The sequence below is a fragment of the Neofelis nebulosa genome, chromosome 2 (assembly GCF_028018385.1).
Source record: "Neofelis nebulosa isolate mNeoNeb1 chromosome 2, mNeoNeb1.pri, whole genome shotgun sequence".
In the NCBI taxonomy this organism is placed as follows: domain Eukaryota; kingdom Metazoa; phylum Chordata; class Mammalia; order Carnivora; family Felidae; genus Neofelis; species Neofelis nebulosa.
Window position 1 is genome coordinate 142,129,105 of NC_080783.1, and position 7,111 is coordinate 142,136,215.

The 7,111-nt window shown below is 36.7% G+C and overlaps 1 long non-coding RNA gene across 2 annotated transcripts in view; it reads left to right on the forward strand.

The window, feature by feature from the left end:
- The first annotated feature begins 3,924 nt into the window (after window positions 1–3,924).
- Window positions 3,925–7,111, forward strand: part of LOC131504351 (uncharacterized) — a 20,108-nt gene continuing 16,921 nt past the window's right edge. For both annotated transcript variants that reach the window (XR_009257945.1, XR_009257944.1), the window contains exon 1: window positions 3,925–5,471. This is a non-coding gene — a long non-coding RNA (uncharacterized LOC131504351). The remainder of the gene's footprint in view (window positions 5,472–7,111) is intronic.

Below are 7,111 nucleotides of genomic sequence, written 5' to 3' on the forward strand. Positions count from 1 at the left end.
CTCATTTCATTTTACACCAGAAATTTGCTTTTTGAGATCTACTTCCAATGAATTAAAAACTTTCCTGCATCCAGCTATTTTCTTCAAAGTTGTGAGAGTTCATCTAGCCAGGTGCCAGTGAAATCAGTCCATGGTGGTGTTATTCAGCACAGGAGAAAGCTGTGAACCTATGAATTCCCCGTCGACAAGTGCAGATACGTATTTAACTCAGATTCACTGGGAGATTTAAATGACTTTTTGTTTTAACTTGAGTCATAAATGCAGAAGTGTGTAATACATGTGTATCGTTTAAAGAATAAAATGAACTCTCAATATCCCCTTCAGAGAATGTTAGGGAGACACCAGAGCAGCCTCCCTTATCACATGACTGTCTCTTCCCCTCCTCCGACACACACACCCTCTCTGGTGTAACCTCTGTCTTGAATTCTATGTTCACCATTTCCTGGCTTTTAAAAAAATTTGATACCTATGTATTATTTAATTTTGACTGTTTCTTTAACCTTTTACCAGAGCATCATTGAATCTTTTGTGGCTTCTTACATTCATATTTTTGAGATTAATCCATGTAAATGTTTGTAGCTGCAAGCATATTTTTCCTTTTTTTAACTACTGTGAAGTATCCCTGTGGTAAATTTACCAAGGCAAGAATTCTTAACTGCCTTTTTCAGATGAGCAAATAGACTTCAAAGAGGTTAAATAACTTACTTTATGTTATACAGCTAATAAGAAAGGGTGCTAAGACTTGGACCCAGGTGTCTTTATTATAAATGCTGTCATTTCTAAATTCATCTTCAATTTTTAAGCCAGAGGCTTTCATAAATAATATACTTTCAGGCTAAAGTTTTTCTTACTAGTTGCTAGGATACTAAAATTTAGGGTTATATTCCAACTCCAAGGTCATTTTTAGTGTACATGCGTATTAAAGTTTATTCATTTCTTAAAACCACTGCATCTAAAATTGGTGAAGTTTTTCTGGATTGCAGCAAATTTTGTAGGTTAAACTTTGCTAATAATGAGAGAATAACAGAGCAGTGATGGAATAAACAAACAATTCTACCTCTCCACACTCAGTTCCAAAAGAATAGTTTGGAAAACAGTGCTGTAATGGAGAGCTATTAAGGAATTTAAGTATATTGAGAATAGTGTTTGTATGAGATCTCCTAGCTTCTGTTTATAATCAGGAAAAGAGTCAGCAATCCAGGTGAGAAATAGGTCCTAAATTAAGCCACTGACCTAATTCCAGTTTATTTTTAGGAACATAATTGACAGGGATTAGTGACCCATTGTGAATGTGGAGTTAGTGAAGGTTGAGGGTGGAGTTGGCAGGGTAGAGAAAGTGATGCTTACCCTGGAAGCCAGGGACAGAGTAGTTCTTTTTACATGCTAGAAGTGAAAACAAAGGATTGAAGTTAAACATCTTACTTGCTCCTTTAGGCAGAATGAGATCCCATGACTGGTAGTAAAACAGAGGCAGATTTTGTTTCAGTCCTCTCTAAGGAATCCATTTATGATTAGAACTGTTTATAAATAGAATGCATTATCTTGTGATTTGGTGAATTCCTCAAAACTGGAAAAGTATTCAAGGCAAACACTAACCTCCTATAAGGATTATTACTAGGGAGGAAGTTGGGCTAGATCTGTAAAGTCTTCAAGCTCTGATCCTAATTTTATGACCTTGAATTTAAAGTGAAGGAGATGTTTCTAAAATCACTGCATTAAGCAATTTTAGTTTTTTCATTATGCCCCTCTTATTAATGTAGGCAAGGAAACATTATACTTCATTAGAGACATCATTAAAGACTTTTTAGGGGCGCCTGGGTGGTGCAGTCGGTTAAGCGTCCGACTTCAGCCAGGTCACGATCTCGCGGTCCGTGAGTTCGAGCCCCGCGTCAGGCTCTGGGCTGATGGCTCGGAGCCTGGAGCCTGTTTCCGATTCTGTGTCTCCCTCTCTCTCTGCCCCTCCCCCGTTCATGCTCTGTCTCTCTCTGTCCCAAAAATAAATAAAAAACGTTGAAAAAAAAATTTTTTTAAAAAAGACTTTTTAAAGTGCTGGGGGGCAAAAGTCAACCCAAAATTCTATGTAGAATAAAAATATTCTCTATAAATGTGAAATGTAGAAGTTTAAAAAAAAAGTTACTAGCAGGGCTGCATTAACTAAAGTCTGTAGAGAGGTCTTTAGGCAGAAGGAAAGTGATCCTAAGTAGAAATACAGAAATGGAAAGAAGATTTTTACAAAAAGTGAATGTGAGTGAATTTTGACTGTTACAAAACAATACTGGCAATGTGAAGTTTAAAATTTTTGTAGAGTTAGAATACATGGTAACATATGGAAAAGGTGGAAAACATGGAAGAATAAAGTTCTGGTATCATCAAGGAAGTGGTAAATACAATAATTTGTATTAAATTTAACCCAAATGTGTATCATAACATCAAAAAGAGTAATCCAAAAGAAGACAAGACAAAAAAAAAAAAGGTAAATGAAACAGTGGGTCAGATAGAAAACAAGTAGTTGGATAGTAGGTACAAAATCACCTAAATCAGTAATTACATTAAATGAAAATGGATCAAATACTTCAAGTAATAAGCTAATGTCAGATTGGGGAAGAAAACAAAGCCTACGTATGTATTTCTGATTTACAAGACACACATATTAAGTAAAGGTGCATAGAAAGTACAAGGATGGCAGAAAATCAACCATATAACAGCTAATGAAAAAACAGGTGTAGCTACAGTAATGTTAGATAAAACAGATTGAAGTCGGGAAGCATTACTGGAGAGGAAGAGGGATATTCTGAAATGGGAAGCCAGTTTACCAGGCTTAAATAGGCAAAAAATAGACAACCAAAAAGAAAAATGGACAATCCACAATCATAAGGGTTACTTTAACATACCTCTAAACAAACAGACAAAAAAGTAGGAAAAATAATAGATCTGAAGAACAGTTAGCAAACTTGATGTGATTGATATATAGAAAATACTGCCAACAATGACAATGTTTTACTTAAAACCATATTTAAAATTTATCAAAACTGACAATAAGCAGGCCATAAAGGAAGCCCCAAAACATTTCAGAGAATCAAAATAATTGAAAATATGCTCTGACTTCAGGGAAATGATGCTCGAAATCAGTAACAAAAGATCACTAGAAAATTCTCAGGTGCCTGGAAATTAAACAGAACACGCTTCTAAATAATCCATGGAACGAAGAAGAAATAACAGGCTTTAGAAAATATTTTAAGCTGAATGATAATGAAGATGTGCCATATCAAAAGTTGTGGGCTACAGCTAACACAATGCTTGGAGAGAAATGTATAGCCTTAACTATATTTACTATAAAAGTTGAAAGACTAAAATCATTTACACTTCATCTCAAGAAGCAAGAAGAGGAAAACAAAGAATGCAGAAAGAAGAAAACAATAAAAATCAGAAATCGGTGAAATAGAAAACGAATCTAAGGGCACCTGGGTGGCTCAGTCAGTTAAGTGTCTAATTCTTGGCTTCAGTTCAGGTCATGATCTCACAGTTCTTGAGATGGAGCCCACATTGGGCTCTGCACTGACTGAATGGAGACTGCTTGGGATTCTCTCGCTCCCTCTCTCTGCCCCTCCCCCATTCTCTGCCCCACCCCCCCCCCACTGTCCCTCAAAATAAATAAACATTTAAAAAAAAAAAGTTAAAAACAGGGGCGCCTGGGTGGCTCAGGCAGTTGAGCTTCCGACTTCGGCTCAGGTCATGATCTCAGGGTCTGTGAGTTCGAGCCCCGCATCGGGCTCTGTGCTGACAGCTCAGAGACTGGAGGCTGTTTCAGATTCTGTGTCTCCCTCTCTCTGACCCTTCCCCATTCATGCTCTGTCTCTCTCTCTCTGTCTCAAAAATAAACAAACATTAAAAAAAAAAAATTTAAATGTTCAGACTCAAAAAAAAATTTATTAAAAAAAAAAAAGTTAAACAAAAACAAGCTAAAAGCTTGTTCTTTGAAAAGTTTAAGAGAACTGACATACCCCCATTAAGACATCAATAAAAAAAGAGAAAAAGTAACATCAGGAATGAAAAATACATTATCATCGGAGACTACACCAACAATGAAAAGATGTGATGATAAAATGAACATTTAACATCAATTTTAAAATGTGAATAAGGGCAAATACCTCAAAAAATTAAACTGACAACACAAATGGAAAATCTGGAGAGTGTCTTCTGTTAGTGGAAGTTGAATCAGTTATTCAAAAGTCCTTCCACAGAGACAACATAAAGCCTTTTCAGTGAGCTCTTTCAAACATTTGAGGAAGAAATTACCTTAATTTTAAACAAATTCTTCCAATAAATAGAAAAATGGAATATTTCCCAATTAAGTCCATCCTAATCATGATACCAAAACATGACAAAGGCATCATGATGTATAATAAGGGAAACTGAAATAGATACAAAAGATAGTATCTCACTACCAAGTGACGTTAATTCTCAATGTATGCAAATGTGGCTTAACACTTGAGAAACCAATGTACTCTGCCACGTTAATTTTTATAAAGGGAGAAAAATAGTTATCTCAACTGATACAAATTGGAAAAAGGATTTGATGAAATTTAACAACCATTTATAAAAAATTCTTAGCAAACTATGAATAGAACTTCTGTAAACTGCTATACAGTCTACTAGCAGACATATCTGGTGGTAAAATACTGAAAGTTTTGCCCTTGAGAGCAGGAATGACACAAGGATTCCCATAATCACTTCTTCTATTCAACATTGTACTAGAGATTCTTGCCATATATAATAAGGCAAGAAAAGAAAATGAATGGCATAAAGACTAAAAAGGAAGAAATAAAATAGTCATTTGCAGATACTATGTACATAGAAAATCCAAATGAATTTACCGACTATTAGAATTAGTAGGTGAATTTAACAAACTTCTTATAAGTACAGTACTCAAAAGTCACTTATATTTATAAATCAATACCAAATAGAAAATGGATTTTATGAAGTGATATCATTTAAAATAACACTCAAAACATCCAAGAGCTAAGAAGTCTAAGGGGAGATGTGTAGAGATATTTATTTCTATACTGAAATACACAAACTATTTTTTATATGAAGAACCAAACAAATAGAAGGATATTCCATTTTTGTGGGTTGGAAGATTCAAAAATATGGAGATAGTAGTTCTCACCAAACTGGTGTAGACAGTCAACCCGGTCTTACTGATTCTTGTTAATTTTTACAGATGTGCTCTAAGGTATGTTAATATAGGTGGTCTTATCCTCAGAGGCAGAATAGGTGTTCTGAACTTTCCTTTAGTGGCCTCAAAGAGGATAACTGCCCAGAGGTAATATGGCTAGCAAGAGAAGAAGGTAGAAGAACGCACAAGCTTCTTTTTTTGACCTTTTTCTTTCTCCTCCACTCTCCCACCAGACTGCTCCAGTCTTGTTCTTCCTGGCTGTGTTCCCTCCTCCTAGGACCCCAGGCTGCATAAGGTACAGTCTAGGATTTAACCTACCTCAAAGTCCACAGCTGTGTTTGTGTGTGCGTGCACCCTATATATTACAGAAATTTTATTCATTTAAGTAAATCCCTTGAATTTAAACTTAGAAAAACCTCTCCACACAGCACTGGGGCTTATAGGCTGACTGTTAGCAACTACTTTGGGTCCCACTTTAAACCAAGTGCTATTTGAGGGACCCCCTGGAGATGTGGGCCCTAAACATTTAACTGAATATTTATAATTAGCTTTGTAGAAAACAAAGTGTTTCTAGCTATCACCAGAAATTAAGACCCATTCTAGAACAAGCCCTAAATTATTTAGGATCCTGTAAAGACTTCATGTAATAAAGACAAAAATCTCCTAACATGACAGAGTTGAGTGGGTTATGTTAGTTGCAAATTCTTTTGGTTAGCCATTGAATAAGTCTTTTCTTTCCTCACTATTTCCCTTTGTTTAAACTAAATCTAATTTCAAAGGGAATTCTTTAAAGCCTATAATCTTATTTGGGCTAAGCTATTATCTGAAAACGTTCCTCGTAAAATAATGTTCCCAGAGCTGTTCAGGGTTTCCCCGATGTTAGCCAACTCCATTGAAATCACATAGAAGTCGTGACTGGCCAGATATTTGAGGTATGATATGTGATCATTAAATGTATAGTTTTAAAACATTTTAGACATAACACTTGTTGGTAGTGGGGATGGACCACTGGGGACGCACTGGCCTGGGAATGAGGAAACCCGGGGACGTGACAGCCGTCCTCACATACTGGAGTGTGAAGAGATTACAGGGACAGGGCTTGTCTGCTCCTTTAGGGAGAAGTGTGACCAGAGGCTGGGATTCATAGGTGGGCAGACTGCTGCTCAAAAATGTCAGGAAGCCATTTTACAGTTAGAATAGTTCTAAATGGAACATGTGACCCCATGATTTCTCAGTCGGTGAGAACACATTCAAAACAAAGACTAGATGACCACGTATCTCTTAAACATATTTTGAAAGGAATCTTTTGGAGGGAAAGATGTTGGTTTAAATCATCTCTCAGCCCTAAGATCGTTAAGGCCTTGAGGTGAGTGAAATCTTCCTCTTAGATATCGCCCTGTTTGTAATATCAGCAGGGAGCAGATGAACCTCGTTACCTAGTCCACACAGCGTCATTTGCTGACTGACATGGCTTGTGTCCTGTGCTCTCACCTCCCTGCCAGAGATCTTTATTCCTGTTTCCTGTTCTCCCATCTTCCTGGGCAACATGAATGTGATCTCACTGTTGCTGTATTCATAGATATTTGTTTATTTTATTTTTAGAATTGTATTTATTTATTTTTTAATGTTTACTTTTGAGAGAGAGACAGAGACAGAGTGAGAGTGGGAGAGGAACACAGAGAGAGGAAGACACAGAATCTGAAGCAGGCTCCAGGCTCTGAGCTGATAGCACAGAGCCCAATGCAGGGCTCGAACTCACAGACCATGAGATCATGACCTGAGCTGAAGTCGGAAGCTCAGCCAACTGAGCCACCCAGGCACCCCTAGAACTTTATAATATACATTAGATATTTCTGTAAAAGGTATTCCATTTTTCAAAGGAGTTTCTCCTATTTCCCTATTCTACTTTCCTTAGAGCAATAAGCAATAATTACT